This window comes from Elephas maximus, chromosome 13, assembly GCF_024166365.1.
Source record: "Elephas maximus indicus isolate mEleMax1 chromosome 13, mEleMax1 primary haplotype, whole genome shotgun sequence".
NCBI lineage: Eukaryota > Metazoa > Chordata > Mammalia > Proboscidea > Elephantidae > Elephas > Elephas maximus.
The window spans coordinates 99771489-99790020 of record NC_064831.1 but is presented as its reverse complement, the minus strand read 5'-3'; the positions used below and the strand labels follow the sequence as shown (position 1 = coordinate 99790020).

At 36.3% G+C, this 18532-nt stretch overlaps 1 protein-coding gene and 1 non-coding gene across 8 annotated transcripts in view; both read right to left on the bottom strand.

Moving 5' to 3' along the window:
* LOC126087670 (uncharacterized) overlaps positions 1-18532 on the bottom strand; it is a 332855-nt gene that overhangs the window by 106048 nt on the left and 208275 nt on the right. For 2 of the 7 annotated variants that reach the window (XM_049905227.1, XM_049905228.1), the window contains exons 1-2: positions 10240-11185; positions 9176-9207 (exon numbers count right to left, since the gene is read on the bottom strand). The exons of the other annotated variants lie outside the window; for them this stretch is intronic. The gene's annotated coding sequence lies outside the window, so the exon portion shown is untranslated. Of the gene's footprint in view, positions 1-9175; positions 9208-10239; positions 11186-18532 lie in introns of those variants that run through there. 7 annotated transcript variants of the gene reach the window in all.
* Positions 9562-9628, bottom strand: LOC126057414 (small nucleolar RNA SNORD109A). The gene has a single exon (XR_007512504.1). It is a non-coding gene; the product is annotated as a small nucleolar RNA SNORD109A (small nucleolar RNA).

Sequence of the window (18532 nt, the reverse complement as noted above, 5' to 3'; positions counted from 1 at the left end):
GTAGCATCCACCTAGTCCGCCATCTTGGCCCCGCTGTCTGAAATTTTATTTTTAATCTTCTTGACTTCTGTTTGCTGTCTCTCTATGGATTCTTGTAGCCTATTAAGTTTGTCGTTATGTTCCGTTCTAATATTAAGTTCCTCCCTTGTTTTCTGTGTGTGCAGCTTGGCTTGTTCTGCATTTTGCCTGTTCTTCTTCCTGATCTCTTCAATTCTGTATATTAATCTTCTGTATTCTACCTCTAGTATTTTCAAAGATTTATCTTCCTCTGGAAGATTTCTTGATTCTTTGTTCTGGGAGCTTCCTGAAGACATCCTGACCTGCCTCTATATGTAATTTGATATTGACTCATCTCTGAGCCATCAATACGTTATTGTATTTATTTATTTTGCTTGCTTATTATGTCCTAACTTCTTGTTTGTTTTGATATCCCCAAAAAGGCAGATCAAGTGAGCCAGTTTGATTATTGAAGGCTTTGAAGTCCTAGCGTCCTGTCACCAGATGGTTAGAACTGTTATTAGGTATGTGAGCCCAGGAATCTGTTCACTTTTCTTTTATAGATTCAGATCAGGTGTTGCTCACCAAGTGTGTGGTGCAGGCTCTCACCTACAGTCCTAGAAGAGCAGGTGTGATTGGTGTAGGCCCAGGGATCTGGATACAGTGGGGGGTCATGCGCTAAGCAAGTCATGGGGCTGACGACCACCCAAATGTCTGTAAGGAAAGCTTGTCCCTGCTCCTTACAGCACATAGGTGGGTGGGTTTTACAGCCAGACCGTGGTCACCCAACACCCTTGGCTGTAAGGACTGGGAGGCACCACTTATCCTTGGATCCCTGTCTCGGGTGGCTAGGTGACATGGGTGGAGCCACTAGTCCTCAGGCCCCTGATATGGGTAGGTGAGGACACTGTGGAATAAGTAGTGACAAATGTCATGATCCTGCCTTTCCACAATACAACAGGATATATACCTGAAGTCTAACTTCAACTGTTTCTATAGCTGAAACAGTTGAAGTTAGACTTCAGGTATATATCCTGTTGTATTGTGCTAATGAGGGCCTATGCTGTTGATATGGCCCCTAACAGGTCTATGCAGGGGTAAAAGGCATTCTATGTCTATGGAACCCTTATGCCTATGCCTAGGAAAAGGAGCTCTTTCTGCCCTGAGTTCCTGGCTTAGGGGAGCCAGCAGATCATTTTATCCCTGTTTGTTAATTTGTTCCCTCTCCAAGGCCAGAAGAATGTCTCAGGATGAGTGCCAAGTCCTACTTTTGGCCCAGGGGATACAGCCAGATGAGACACAGTGCAGAGCAGAAAGGGAGCAGGTAAGTGGGAGAAAGGTTTTTCCAAAAGTGGTATTTTTTTGATCTGCATTGTAGGTTAAACACATGTACTCATCTTTTGCCAACTGAGCACAGCTTTTCACTGATTCTGGAGGAATAAGTATACTCTCCACTGCTAGTTCTCTCCCAACATGGAAAATACATCCTGAACACCACTGCTTCTGTTACCGCACTTGCGCCAGTGGAACCAGCCTGCCGGGTGCCAGTTCCCGAAGGGTCAGGTCTGGCAACTCCTCACTGCTTCTGAACCTCTTCTCCCTCTCTGTGCCGCTAAGTCCGATTCCTCACCTTTTCCTTCGATGTTCGGGGATTCTAGATTGTCACATAAAATCAATTCACTCATTTTTTGGGGTCTCTGTTGGAAGAGGGACCACAGGTAGTATCTGACTACTCCACCATCTTGAACCCACCTCTCATAATAATCAACTCTTCATAAACTAGTAATAAAAGGTAACTTTCTCAACCTCATAAAGGGCATTCATGAATAACCCATAGGTAACATTATAGTTAATCATGAAAAACTTCATGTTTTTCCTGAAGAACTGAAAAGAGATCAGGGTATCTGTTTTGACAATAAGGAAAATAAATAAAAGGCATCCAGACCAGACAGGAAGAAATAAAACTATATCTATTCACGTTTTATATAATCCTGTATGCAGAAAACCCTACATGACACAGACACACACACACAAACTGTGAGAGATAACAATTTCAGATATGTTGCAGGAACCAGGATCAATGCACAAACACCAAATGTATTTCTATATATTATCTACAAACAATCTAAAAAGATATTAAGAAAACAATCCGTTTACACTAATAACAAAAAACAATAAAATACTTAGTAATAAACTTATGAAAAGAATTGTAAGACTTCTATGCTGACCAGCACAAAACACATTTTTTTATTTTTTGAAATAAGTGGAAAGCTATCATATTTCAAAGATCAGAAGATTTAACATTATTTTAAAAAACGAAAAACTGATCTAGAGATTCAAAAGGGGAAAAGTAAATTTCACTTCTTCAAAATTCAAAATTCTTTGTTTCAAAGGACATTAAGAGAAAATACAATCCAAAGAATGGCGATAAAATGCTTACAAATCGTATCTCTTCTATGTTAATTGTATCCTTTCTGAGAGCCCCAAAATAGAGGCACTTGGCTATAGCAAAAATGACTGGCCTAGATCAGAGCTCTGATTCCACCTTACCGTAGAGTAAAACAATTGCAATTGGGGAACGATGCAGACAATTCAAAATGGAACCAGGCAGTCCCAGGGCAGTGTCATCATACAAGTATTCTTATAGGGTAAAAAGAGAAACCAAACCACAGGAAGGGCAATCACAGGAAAACGAACGACTACTGTAACAATCACACCCTGCCTGGGTACTGATTATCAACGCTGCAGTCAGGGACCACAGACAGTTTCACAGGATGCTTAGATCATGGCCCCAAGACGCTTACATGTATTTTCTTGTCTGTCTTACAAAAACATCTTGTTGGCAACACCATCCAAACAGATGGTCACTTTGTTAAAGAACCCTCGGGGCATATGGTTTCACATTCTGGTTTTGACCACCAAGGAAAAACATGTTTTTTGTCAAAAACATAGCTGTTAGTCTAGAAATCCAGATTAAAAATAAACAGCATGGTGAGCATATTATGCCTCTAACTGACTGCACCAAAAATTTTCTTCCAGAGACACTTCCGACCTCTTCATCAAAAATGTCATATAGCGTCCTTCGAACATGGATGAATAGAGTAGTCTCTCTCACATGGACGTGCTTGCTAGTATTGTTTAAGCTGGTGATTGCTTAAATTATGAAGCATTTAGGAACTAGGATGCCATACCACAAATGCAAATGCAGTAAGTAGGCAGCCTTAACATCTAATAGTTACGTTGGAAAAATGTTATATCAAAACATGGAATAACTTTAAGTTTATGTAGTAAAGCAATTAAAAACAATACAGCAAAGAAAACAAATGGAAGAGCAAAGAAACTAATATAAGTAAACTTTATATATGAATTCAATTTATTATTTTTTTTTTTTAGATTATTTAGTCCAGTGTACCTAATCTTGGTTACATGTTATTCTGGATCAGCTGTAGTCTGTGAACCTGACACCTTGTACATAAGAGTTACGGAAACTGTGATTCGGTCTAGTCACATTCACTTTACAAGTCTAATATGGTCCACCTTTTTATTGAGATATTTTGGGCAAACATTTTCAGCAACTCAGCAAATTTAAAATTTACCCGCAGATGACAAAACTTAATATGGCCATGATTAACTTATAATAATAATAGTTCTTAAAAGTGAAAGACTTGATGGGAATTATAAAAGTAATGTAAAGGCAAAAGTCACTTAAAATATCTCTAAACATAAGGATTAACCAAGAGCTTCAGATATAACACACAATATTCTTGAGGCATAAAATTATGACATAATATTAATTGTTTGCAGTCTAGTATCAGGCATATAAATTGTAAATTAAAAAAATTTGCTTATTTTAGTTGATTGACATGTTTCATATAATCCATAACATTTTAAATAAATTCTCTGGGCTATTTATGAAGTTTTAAAGTTGTCAGAAGTTTATCACAGATTTTTGAGAAACAATACTTACTTCAAACAAAGATTTTAAAGGTAAAAATCTTAGTTCCCTCAAAACTATGTAATAAAGTTGAATTCTTGTCTTTGAGGGAGATTATATAAATAATAGATAAACTTTTAATTTAGTAACTAAGGAAATTTTTGTTACTTCAATCGTGAGAAATTCCATTTTTTGCTTTACACATTATTTGACATTGAAAGCTCTTTTTAAATTTTTATGAATTAACCTTTTATAAATTAAGCCTTTAGTTATAATAGAAACATTAACTCTTTTAAATTTCATTTGAAACACTTCCTTCTAGCTGTTTATTATAACAAAAATAGAAGTTAAATCTCTTTTTAGCTAACAAAATGGATTTATTTTTATCATTTCCTAAAAACAGAGACTTTCTAATTTTATAAGATCTTATTTATCATTAAATCCACTAGAAATATTATAACTTACATTCAGCAATACTATTTATAGAAAACTATTATCTTCTTTTTCCATGTTTTATAAAATCTGGTAAAAAGAGGTTTTGCGAAGAGAAGGGTTTTAGAATAACTAAACTCCTGGTTGTACCAACCACCAACCAATTTATCTTCTTCCGTGTATTTTTGAATACACTATTATGTAGCTACCATAGGCCCAACTCATGGCTTTTGGAACAATATATAACTTAGACATAAGTCAAAAATTAAATAAACTGATACTATTGTTTGTTGAGAGCCAAGTAGTACATTCTAAATTTCATGAAATTAATCAAGGCATATATGGAAAACAAAAAACTACAGATAATCAAATATTTACCAATAAACAGACATTTACCAATAAGCAACTAGGTGGGCTTAAGTTTTGGTGAAAAAAAGGAGAATAAAGGTACGCATACAGCAAACATCTTGATAGTCTTCTTCAGTAAGTTTTTCTTCAAACTGTAGATGACAATTTGACTTAGACCATTTGTTCTCTCCTTTTCATGGTGGGCTAAAGAATTTAGGCCACTCATGAAAGTATTTGGAGAGACCATGAGTGTTTGGAGGCAGACAGAGTTGTTTCTAATTAATGAATTTTCTTTTGGTAAATTTAATGGTATTAAAGGAAAGATCTCTGTTAATTCCCCAGCGGCTGGTTTTCCTCATGGTTCCTGGCCTCCTGTGTGCAATGGAAAGTTGAATTTGTTCCTCTCCTCCCTTTTTTTTAAACTCAAAACATTTTTTTTTTCCTAAAATGATCTAGTTTTTACAATAAAAACAATGGATTTGCAGTCTAGAAGACTGTTGGGTTATATCTGAAGCTGGTGGAGTTGTAAAGCCATAAGCTTACGTGGTTGTTCAAATTGTTCCTTTTTTTTTTTTAATTTGTAACCATCTTTTTCTCTAATACCCAGGTTCCTGTAATAACTGTAAAAACCAGGAAGGAAAAGATTAGGTGGAAACTCATTTTCTCAACGTGATTATTAAAGCTTTAAATTATTTCTAAATATTCTCAGTCCGCAATATTTAGAATTGTTACCATCTAAGTATACATAAAAAACCAGAACAACAACCCTAAATACCCGAACCCTTGAAAACTTAGTGTTTAATAATCCAGTTTTGAAGGCTTACTAGTTCGGAATCAAGTTTATAGAGAGGGGTATCTCTGAAGGGACAGAAAGAATAATTTCCACGGAAGACAGCTGAAAAAGGAGGCACCTCTGAAGAGCAGAAACAGGATGTACCTCTCAAGAGCAAAAGGAGCAATGATTATTGGATAGAGCAGTTGTAGAGTTGTAACAAGTTTAAACTAATATTATCTTAATATTTTTTAAAAGGTCTAAAAATACCAGTTGAAACTATTAAAGGCTTCAGCCTGATTAAAGTTTAAGACTTTCAGACTCAACAATCTTAGTGGATTGTTATTTAACTAGCTAAGCCAACCAATCAATTAACGTCTTGTAATATTAATCAATTAATAAATCAGTTAATAATTAACAGTCCTAATGGCTTATGGGGTCTGAGATTTTACAAACTGAAAAACACTCCGGATAAACAATAGTTGAATGCTGCAATTAATGAAGATAATATTTACAACTCCCCTGGACAAAACAAAATGAAACAAACACAAATTCTCAGAGAATTAGAGAGCAAAAAAATGTGAAATTCAATCTGAAAGGTTATTCTTCTGTTTGCTATTTTTGTGGATGAGATCTTAAAGATTCTTGAGGATGTTAAAACATGCTATTAGAGGCTGAAAAGGCACACACACACACACAAAACTCTGCATACTTAGAGAAATGAAAATAACTTTTTATTAAGTGATGTCAAAAAGACAAGCAGAATTCAGTGTTACCGAGTATGGACAGAAGAAACTAGTGAAGACCTTTGGAAATGTACCCCAGCAGCCAGAATGGCTCTCAGGAATTTTCCCTGTTTTTTAATTTTTTTCTTGCTAGAAAAGCAGAACTTAAGGCTCTGGCAACTTCTGGCCAGAAAAGAAAAATTGTGTACCCTCTGAAAAGCTGAAGTTAAAAGAATTTTCAGGTTTTCAACTCTGAAAAATTCAGGTGTTAGCTCTGAAACTTCAAACTTTAGATTTTAAAAATTTCCTAAATATTAAATTCAGCTTAAATTATTTAAAAGGATTCTGGAGCTTAATTTAAGTTGACATATTATAAAAAAATAAAAACTTTACAGAATGAATTTACATTAAAATTTTCAAAGTAGCTATTAGAAGCTGAGGCACACTAAGCAGTTTCTGCAAGACGTAAAAGAATTATGAGGGGGGAATGGCTTTTAAGACAAGACATGCAAAAACTTAAAAATGAAACGAGACAATTACAAATACTATTTTTTTTATTCTGTAAGGCTATTTCAAGTAATACATAAGACAACTTATGGGGCATTCTTTTTGAACTTATTTTGCAGGCAACAAAAATGTGTATCGCTGTTTAGAAGAAAACTTTGATTTCTCTTAAACAATTCTATGCCAGTGGATAGAAGTGTTGATCTAAAAATTAAATTAGAGTGAGAAACCACTCAAACTGATTTTAATTTAAAGGCTCTTAGATCCTAATTCACTGTGCAGGAAACTCTAACCCTTAAAGAGTGCATTCTGTGGCTAATGGTACTCTCTATACTCAAGTAAGAATGCCACCACATGTGTGAAAACCACTCCAGAACCTTTTTACCAAAAACACACCTGAGGAAACCTTAAACAGGCATTTAGGGAAAAACACCGCTAGTTCGCACAGCCAGAACGAAGCTGCAATTAGCGAAATAACAACCTCATCAAAAAGTTCTTAAGCAAGCCAAAAGTAAAGGGATGAAAGATGGAACAAATCTCAGAGGACTTCAAATGCAAGGAAGGTGGAGGTCCTTGGTCCAAGAAATTTTGCCTGGAGATGACTCCTAAGAGCTGGAAAAGCATGCAAAGGGCTCATTCTGGCACTGACATTCCACAGTCCCCTTGTGGGGTCCTTAACCAGGCAAATTGCCTTTGGATCCCATGTCATTGACAGTAAAATGTTATACACATTTTGCCAGTTTGAACTACCTTGAACCTCCAATAATTCTTTTTACTTTTATTTTAAACAGAGTATGCATTCTTACCGTTTGACAATACAGAGTATGTAAAAAACCATTAAAACTCAAGAATAAGAAGACAAAGAACCCAATTAAAAAATGAGGAAGAATTTGAGTTGTCATTTCTCCAAAGACAAAGACGTGACAAAGAAACACATGAAAAGATGTTCCACATTAGTCATTAGGGAAATACAAATAAAAATCACAATGAGGAAAGATTTCGACAGAAGTAGCAAAGCAAGAAGCAGCAAAAACCTGTCTCACAAAAAAAGCAACAACAAAAAAAAAAGAAAAAACCTGGCAAAATGTCAGAATCAACTTTTTCAGAACTTGAAACAAACCAAAAATTTCTAACAACAACTGAATTCCTTTACCCAAGAAAAAGAAGCTGAACCTTAGTAACAACAAACTTTTTGGTGTTTCAGCTTACTCTCATCCCATCCCCCGTTCCTTTGGTCAGTGGTAGTTTTGAAAGTAACAGCCCACGTTCCTGGTGCTTGTACGGAAAATGCACAACAGACCTCATTCACAGAGAATTGTAATAATTTGTTTTGATCTGTTTGGTGGCTCCCTTAAAGACTGCCTCAAAAGGCTTGCTTTTTTCTAACCTAGCTTGGACTTGTCCAGTGTTAAAGCAACTAGGCAGGGGGCATTTGTAGAAAATATTTTCAGGCTCATTTTTTAATTACTCATTGTTTCCTGAGGCAATGGAAAATAGTTGAGGTAAACTTTCTAACAATCCAACATGTTCCTGGGAATACAGAAGACCACACTCAGGTATAGGACTCTCTGTATGCTCAGAAAAGACTTTCGAAGGCTCTATGCTCTCTCTTCTGGCTGATCTTGAAGCCTAGAGAAGCAAGAAGTGAAGGCTAAGGTAGAGTTGTAAACTGCCTGGCCTGAGGACTGAAGTCATGCCCCAATATATACACAAAGTTCCTCTACAAAACCTGGGAGATTTTTTCGGTTCTAGTAATATAAGGAAATGTCTATTCAGTCCATTAGACCTCAAATGTAATGCAACAGAGACTTCAGTGGCCACAAATGACAAAAAATTCAGACTTTGCAAAATGAGTCCAGGTTAAAAAAAAAAAAAAAAACACTACAAAAAGCAGCAATGACAAACCCTGGGAAGGAGGGTAATCTGGTCTCCAGAGTTGCTAGAATATAATATTCAAAATATCCAGTTTTCAAGAACAATTTATGAGGAATACAAAGAAACAGGAAGATGCCTCATATACCAAAACCAAACCCACAGCCATTGACTTGATCCTGACAAATAGCAACCCTGTAGGGCAGAGCAGAGCAGCCCTATAGGGTTTCTAAGGCTGTATATCTTTACGGAAGAAGATAGCCACATCTGTCTTTCATCTGTCTTACAACAATTTTTAAAACATTATTATTAGGTTGAATTTCACAAAAGCATATTTCATTGCAATATAAAACTGTTAAAAAACAAACAGAAAACAGCTTCTCCAAAATTTGAATTTGTATTCCCATTCAAAAATTAGATAAAATAAAGGGAAATAAAGGTAATGATCCACAAGTGCAGGTGGAGACAGTCTCCAAAGAAAAAGAGACCCAGAACCCATACTGTGAAAAAATTCTCTTAATAAGCCTCTGAAAAGATGCACAGTGCATTCTAACACAGAACACATGGCACACTGACATCAAAGCTACTCACCCTATTCTCTGGAGGAACGCATTTCAGTCCTTCTACCTCAGCAAAACATGACAAAAAGAAAAACAAAGAAATAGCTCAGAAAATGCTCAACAGTAAAATGACAAAGCACTAAAATTTCTTCCATTATCATTATTTAACATTTAATATACTTGATATTTCCTTTGTAAAACTATCTATCTAAAACTGGTCAAAATGAGCAACCCCTAGCAATTCTCCCATCACTGAGCACATCAAAAGGTGCACCTGCCTCGTAAGACAGGATGTCACTGCCCTGTTCTGGAGAAAGAAAAGACACGCTTGCAGTGTTGTCATGCTTTCACTATGGGTTCACCAAATAGAGCCAGGCTCTCAGAGTCTTATTTGCCCTATTAGAAGGCTACTCATCTGGATCTCAGATTGACATCTGCAATGAGTCACTCAGCATCCTCGGACATTTATGTTCATCATTGACCCAGACCAAGCACCATCCTGACAAATAAGCATTTCTAGAGCCAGGCTTATTTCACACAAGTTTGTCTACTGCAACAAACTGTAGATATTTTGTTTAGTATCTGAATAATGGAGCTCTCATATATGTCTCATGAAAGACAGGTAACTTTTGATTGTTCTAATAAATTAGATAAAATCTATTGGGAAAAAGCAAAAATATTTCAATCAATTATAATTTCAAGCAGTAAATAAAGTAGCAGAAATAATGATCACAGTAGAAATTTGAGTAGAAACATCTATATTCCAAATATGCCAGTAATTAAAAAAGACTTTTTTAAAAAATCAATTATTTTAACACACTTAAATTTTGCTACAAGATTATTTTCATCCAAAATAAAATGGTGGAAAGAGAAAATATATCTATAATCCAAAGAAATCCAGTTACTTAAAAACAGATGTTAAAAAAAGGAAAGAAAGAATAATGGAAATTCCTTGAACCACATTGAGTACGCTTAGGAAGAAAATCTACCACAAATAAATTCTCCTTTGAGTCTCTCAAAGCATGAACTTAGAGACCAAAAAGTTATATCACCGGCCAGAACACACATAAAAGAATTTCAAAAGCTGCTGCCCACCTTTCTTCCCTGAAGTACAGGAACTTGTTCTAGAATCTGTCCTGCAGAAAATACCACAAAGAAAATAGATCAGATCAGAAAACAGACATAATTCATTACAAATCAAGTACAACAATCATACAGGCATCCCAGCACTACGTTGTCACTCCTGTAATTTCATTTCTTCATTTAATCCCTGAATTCTTTAATCTGAAACACAGTAATCCTTTCTACTATGAAGTTACCATTTACCTTTTAAACAAAAAACCCAGTGCCATCAAGTTGATTCCGACTTACAGTGACCCTATAGGACAGAGCAGAACTGCCCCACAGAGTTTCCAAGGAGCGCCTGGTGGATTCGAACTGCCGACCCTTTGGTTAGCAGCCATAGCACTTAACCACTACGGTACCAGGGTTTCCACTTATCTTATGGAGTAAACAAATACAGGATCCATTTATCTTACGGAGTACACAAATACAGGATATATATGTATCCCGTTTCTCCTAAATTTTCTCCAATGACTTTTAGCATTCTTTGATAATTACTGCCTGAAACAGTTATGATTACTCTCAAATGTTGATTTTTCATGTCCTATCATTCCTTTTATGGTTATTACTTCACTTTCTATTGTTAAAAAAAAAAAAAAACTGTTACCTTCCACCCTGTTCATTCATTTAGTGCCTGAACAGCCCCAGATGCTGTCAAAGTCAAAATCGTAAGTGCCTCACTGCTTGCTGTCCAGAGACACTCTGTGTCCAATGCAGCCTTGCAACCCTGTCAGCTTTTGCCTTCAGTACTCCTCTTCTTCCGTCAGTAGTCTCAACATTGCAGAGACCAAACTACAAGCATCTCAAGTAGTCCATTCTTCCCACAAACACCAGAAGATAAAATGGTAAAGTTAAGCCATATTCCCCACATTATAAGCCACTCAAATTTCTAAACATACTTCAGCCGTTGCTGTGGCATAAAAAATAGTAAAGCAAAATTTCTGTCACCACTCCCCATCCTTATAATCATTTGGCCTACATCTCTATCACTAGGCTCAACATTTCCAACTACTTTGCACTTGCAAGACACAAAGTGTTGTCTTTAAAAAAGGGATAAAATAAATTTAGATAACTGTAAGAGTGACCTGATCATGGAATGCATATTCAAAGAGGTAAATCGGTCTTAAACTACAAGTTGAAAATATTCAAATTGAAGGTTGTGAATTTAAATTTATATAAATTAAGAGTTGTGTCTTCACTCAGAGATTCCCACTGGTCTTATCCCTGCATCTACATTACTGGTATTGCCTGTCTATTCCAAAGTTGGCTTCTCCCATTTGGTGGCTTTTAATTCAAAATCCCTTCCTGGCCATTTCTCTTTGGCTTCTGACCTGTGCTCTCACTGCTTCCCAGTGCTCTTTTCCTATAAAATGGTTTCTGACAAGAAACACAGAGTCCCTTCTCCTGACTAATCCCTGAAGAAGGTTAAAACCATTGAATTTTCCACAAACCAATGTCACGCTCATCTCTGTATCTCTTGTTCCTGAAATATCCCGATACTAACATATTTTATCCTGAGGGACTACAGTTAATAATTATCAAATATCTAAACTTAAAGACATGGGGGAGATTAATGTGATTTCGCCAAAACACAGTTTTGCTCAATGGATTTAGAAAAATGTAAATATTTCTAATTATTTCAAAGGCTATGACACCATAGATTAGTTTTTAACTGTAAATAATAAGATGAATTACATCAATACAATCAAACTAAGCCTCAATTTTCTTTAAAAATTGAATAAATACCCACCTGGAGCAAAGCAGAATGAAGAACACCAAAGACACAAGGTAATTATGAGCCCAAGAGACAGAAAGGGCCACATAAACCAAAGACTACATCAGTCTGAGACCAGAAGAACTAGAGGGTGCCTGGTAACAACCGATGACTGCTTTGACAGGGAACATAGCAGAGAACCCCTGAGGTAGCAGGAGAGCAGTGGGATGCAGATGCCTAATTCTTATAAAAGACCAGACTTAATGGTCTGACTGAGACTAGAAGGACCCCAGTGGTCATGGGCCCCAGACTTTCCGTTAGCCCAGGATAAGAACCATTCCCAAAGCCAGCTCTTCAGACAGGGATTGGACTGGACAATGGAATAGAAAATGATACTGGTGAAGAACGAGCTTCTTGGATCAAGTAGACACATAAGACTATGTTGGCATCTCCTGTCTAATGGGGAGGTGAAAGGGCAGAGGGGGTCAGAAGCTGGCCGAATGGACACAAAAAGAGAGAATGGAGGGTAGGAGTGTTTTGCCTCATCATGGAAAGAGCAATCAGAAGAATACAGCAAGGTGTACATAAATTTTTGTATGACAGACTACCTTGATTCGTAAACTTTCACTTAGAGCACAATAAAAATTTTTTAAAAAATTGAAGCAATACCCTTCTCCATGCAGTCATTATGAGCATTAAATGAGATAATCCATGTATATAACGTGTATCTCACCATGTGGTACACATACAAACTCAATAAAGCCATATATAATCAAAATATATATGAAACTACACATATATATGAGAGGTAGGGAGATTCACATGCATACAAAAGAAGTAGTAAAATAAAGACCAATAAAATAATGAACATTTTGTGATTATTTCTCCTACACAATTGGTTTATTGACCATATCCAATAAAGCACATACACGTATTATTTTACATGAATGATATAATACAATGTTAATGCCTCAAAGTTGATAATAATTCCTGAATAAATTGACTTTTAAAGTCTGGATTTTCATAGGAATTAATATGAACATACTTTATCACATTAATAACTGAATATAATCCAATTAAATGTGTCATCAATAATTTCTCTAGCATTATTTACAATTTTACAAGTATAACAGTGCAATGAGCACACTTGAGTTTATATACATGTTGAACACATCCTATTAACATCTTATAAATTCCTGAAACTGAAAACTATGAGTGGAAAATTTGCAAATTTCACACCTGATACATATTTTCCACTGTCATCTGGAAAGACTGTAACACACCAGGAGTTCCAAACTCCCCACATTTTGGTTAACACATATCACTGTTAATCTGATAGGTGAAAAAAGGCAAATAATTGTTGATCTATTACATTTGCATAAAAAATATGGTTTTTATATGCTCTTGGCCACTTACACTGCTTTTCTTTAATGAATTACTCATTTATGTGAGTTCCCATTTATCTTATAGGAAGCTTGTCTTTTTCTGATTGACTTGAGTCTTCCACAAAATATTTACCTTAAATTTGTCATATATATTTACAATTGGCTGCAAAATAATAGTTAAAATATAAACCTGGCAACCTTTGTATTAAAAAAAAACAGTGACATAGAGAAGTGACTAAGACTTAATAATTAATCAGGTTAACTCTTGCACTACGTGATAATCACTTCATTTTAATGAAAGCAAACAAAATTGACACAAAGGTGGAACAAAGAATTTTCTCAATTGTCTGTTTTCTTTCATCTCCTTTAATCCCTCCAATGCAGATAAAATGAACAAGAACGAATCCGAAAATCACAGTTCCAGTACAAATTATATCCATTGGATACATACATTGCTGACTCCATGTTTTTGCAAACCAGGATAAATAGCAGCCTTGGGCAGATAATATCATATTCTGCTGCCAATTACAATTGTTTAGAGAATATCAAAATAGGTTGAAGTCAATGCCCAAGGAGGCTGGACACCAGCAAGACAGATAAGAGACAACATACTGACTAAGCCGTATTCAGTGGATAAGGAAGCCAGGCTAGACTTTGGAAACTAATCACTTGGGGCTTTGTAGGTGGGACATAGGGCGAACAGGTCTAACTAAAAAAAATAATTTACTGGTATATGATAATCAGTTATATCACTCTTTTACGAATGAGATTTGGCAAAGGAGCTAAAAATAATATTAATAAAAATAATCCCTACAAATTTTATCACATGGCTGAGTGAATCTTACTATGTTCTTGTTTATCCAAGTGCTTTAGAACTGGTAAACTCCAGACCACAGCTTGCCTCTTTAAAGTTTTATTGGAACACAGCCATGCTCATTCATTTATGCATTGTCTATGACTGCTTTTGCACTACAGCAGGTGCCTAACAGAACATATGGCCTGCAAAACTGAAAATGTTTTATTTGGTCCTTTACAGAAAAAGTGTGTCAGTTCATGCTCTAGTGTAGGCTAGGATAATAATTCCATGTATTTAAAATTTAACTTTAAAATGCGGAAAGTATAAGAGCAGTAAATAAGCAGAGTCATCACATTTACTCTAAGTTTTTTCAAGTCAAGGTGAAATAGGCTAGAACCAGTTCTATTTTGATTTTTCAGATTCAAGCAAAGTTACAGGCCATAGTTACTTCTGGTCCTAATGTTAGCATCCCTCCACCCTCATGTTCTCTTCTTGCTTTCTCCTTGAATGTACCACCACTTCAAAGACTACTGTCACCCGTGGTATTTGGTGACAACGGAGTTAACTCCCTTGGTTTTCCATTGTTATGCTCTTCTCTCTCTTCTGCCCAAGGGTATAGATATATGATAGGCAGATGGATGAACAGACAGATGATAGATAAGATTAGGTAAGACAGACAGATAGATAAGAGCAACATCAAAGCAGAATTTGAGAATCAGCATTACTTCAAGATACAAGAACACCAATCAAGGTGTTTCTCAAGAGACACCGTTTCATTTTCCACAGCGTATTATCTTACGTGTCTTTTGGAATACTGATTCCTAAAGCCTCCTCTGTTCACACAAGGACAGTGACTACTTCTTGTAAAGGGTGTACATTGCAAGAACTGCAGTTGTTCCCCTTCTGTGCATGGCTGTCATGGGAGCTGATGTGTGAGATGCCTATTTCCCATTTATCTTTAATAAAAAGATGGTATTTTTAAGAGCTGGATCAATTCCGTGTTCAGAGAACTCACATCAAATGACAACATGACAATTCACAAAATATTTTCTATTTCTATGCTTTGACCATGATGATATTTTCAATTAACTAGATAAATCATATTTCTACCACTAATTCTACCCAATATTTCTACCTCCTTAACAGAGATTCATTCACTCCCTAGCTTATTATTTCACTGTAAATATCAAGAAGACCAACAGAGACATTTAAAAATACGGAATGGCTATTTTCTACATGACTTTATCGGAAGACAATAATATTAACAAAATAATTCCCTGTCAAAAGGAGCTCTTTTTATCAAAACTGGCAAATGGACACAAAGAGCTAGATTAAAAAAAATTGCTTATTGAATAGCTCTTCACAACTACACCATGTTTAAAGCATTTATCACATCCTGCCTTGCCAGCCAAAACCTCGGCTTCAACATTTTCTTATTCTAACAACCCAAAAAGAAACTGGCTATATTGCATCTTCAGGCTTCCATATTTAGAAGGCATACAAGCCTGGACTCATTTAAGATGGCCAGGATATCTATCATGGGGCAGGCTCAGCTAACTCATTACCTTTTCTCACATGACCTAAACACATCAGAACATTAAACCTCCTCTCTTACGGACCATTATGAAGAAGAACGTGGCATCAGGATTGGACGGAAACAACTGGATCAATCAGCCACATCATGATAAACAGAGAAAATACTGAAGTTGCCTAGCATATAATTTTACTTGGATCCACAATCAATGCCCATGGCAGCAACAGTCAAATGCTGTAATGCATTGGGCAAATATGCTGCAAAACCCACTGCTGTTGAGTCAATTCCAACTCAGAGAGACTCTATAGGACAGAACAGAACTTCCCCATAAGGCTTCCAAGGAGCAGATGGTGGATATAAACTGCTGACCTTTTGGCAGCCAAGTTCTTAAAAAACTGCACCATCTCTTTAAAGTGTTAAAAAGGATGTCACTTTGAGGACTAAGGTGCATGTGACCAAAGCCATGGTATTTTCAATTGCCACATATGCATGCGAAAGCTGGACAATGGATAATAAAGACCAAAGATGAATTGATGGCTTTGCATTATGGTGTTGGTGAAGAACACTGAATATACCCTGCACTGCCAGAAGAACAAGCAAGTCTGCCTTGGAAGAAATACAGAGTGATACTTGTTTGCCAGGATGACAAGACTTGTCTCATGTACACTGGACATGTTATCAGGAGGAACCAGTCCCTGGAGGAGGAAATCATGCTTGGCAAGGTAGAGGGTTGGCAAAAAAGAGAAAGACCTTCAACGAGATAGACTGACACAGGGTCTGCAACAATGGACTCAAACATAGAAGTGACCGAGAATGGGTGGCACAGGACCAGGCAGTGTTTCATTCTGTTGGACATATGGTCACTATGGGTCAGAACTGACTCAAATGCACCTAACAACTAACAATTTATGGACTATGGACCGAAGATCTCTCCAAGACTTGGACGATGGGAAATAACACATAGACAAGGTGAGCTATATATATTGGGGTAAACGACTTCCTTAATTTTTATCTTTTTAACCATATTTTCTCTGAGAGTACTTCTGAGAATGTTTTCATCACTAAAAAGTGGGAAAAGCAAGCAATAATGTTGGAAATGAGGGAAGAGCACCCAAAAAGAGAGGTGGGGGGGAAACAAATCCATTGCCTTGAAGTCAATTCCTACTCATTGAGACTCTACAGGACAGAGCACAACTGTCCCATAAGGTTTCCAAGGTTGGATTCGAATTGCTAATCTTTTGGTTAGCACCTGTAGCTCTTAATCACTGTGCCATCAAGGCTCTGGGGAAGACTGGCAAGACTAAATCAATTACCTAGCATTTTGAATAACATGACAAGGGCAAACTGGACACACAACAAAGTGAAATCAAGTCTCCCACCTTTTTAAAAATATAATTTCATTTTGTTGTTGCTGTTGCTGTTGAAGACATATACAGCAAAACATATACCAATTCAACAATTTCTACAGGTACCATTTAGTGACACTGATTACATTCTTCAAGTTGTGCAACCATTTTCACTCTCCTTTTCTGAGTTGTTCCTCATTAACATAAAGTTCTTACCTAATCTTTCCAATTGCTGTTGTCAATTTGATCCCATACGCTGTTTTTTTTTTTTTTTAAATAATGCACTCATAGCTATAACGCACATAGCATGCCTGTGAAAATAATGCAGGAGGGGGTTATATGGTTGGCAAAAAACATAATGTGTGCATTGTTTCTATAAAAATATGGTAGTTGGTTCTTAAAAAACCATAATGCTCAAGGCAGACATTTTTTACTAGTTAGGCTAAATTATTGTTTGGTTGTAAAAAGACTTCAGGGTTATTTTTGGTTTAAGGTTTAAAGATTGTCTCAGGCCAGTATTTTCAGGGGTTCATCCAACCTTCGTGGCTGCAGGTAGTCTGGAGTCCATGAGAATTTTAGATATTGTTCAGCATCTTTCTCCTTTGGTTCAGGATTCTTCTACAGAATCTTTGATCAAAATGTTCAGTAACTGTAGCCAGGTACCATTCAGTTCTTCTGGTCTCATGGCAAAGAAGGTAATTATTCATGGAACCAATGAGCCACACATTCCATATCCTCCTCCTACTCCTGACTCTCCTTCCTCTGTTTTTCCAGGTGAATAGAGAGACTATTGTGCCTAGGATGGCCACTTACAAGATTTTAAGACCCTAGGCAGTATGCATTGAACTAGGAGATAAAACAGAGGAATTGTTATTAAATCAGTTAACTGGGCTGTCTGAAACAATGTCCCTAAACCTTCAACCCAGGAAACCCAAGTCCCATAAGGGTTTTGGTTGTACATTAACAGCCTCAGAAGTTTTTTATTTGGTCGTTGTGGTAAATATGTCCATCACACACCTTTTGCCAATTCAGCTTTTTATAGGTGTACAACTTATTGACAGTAATTACATAACTGGCTACGTAACCCTACCTTATACGCTATTTCTATCATGGTTAACCCTCCCTTTCCTCCCACTCCAAATAACCAGTAATAAACTTTGTTCTTTATACATTTGCTGTGAGGTCATACAACATTCGTCCTTTTGTTATTGACATATTTCTATAACGTGGCAGGTATCAAGACTTCAATTCTCCTACTGGCTGGGTAATATTCCATTGTCTGCATGTACCATATTTTGTTTATCCATTCATCTGCTAATGAGCATTTACGTTGTTTCTACTTTTTGGCTGTTGTGAATAATGCTGCAATGAACATTGGTGTACAAGTCTCTAGAGTCTTTGCTTTCAAGACTTCTGGGTATATACATAAAAGTAGAATTGCTGGGTCATATGGTAGTTCCATTTTTAGTTTTTTTCAGGAACTCCCTCACT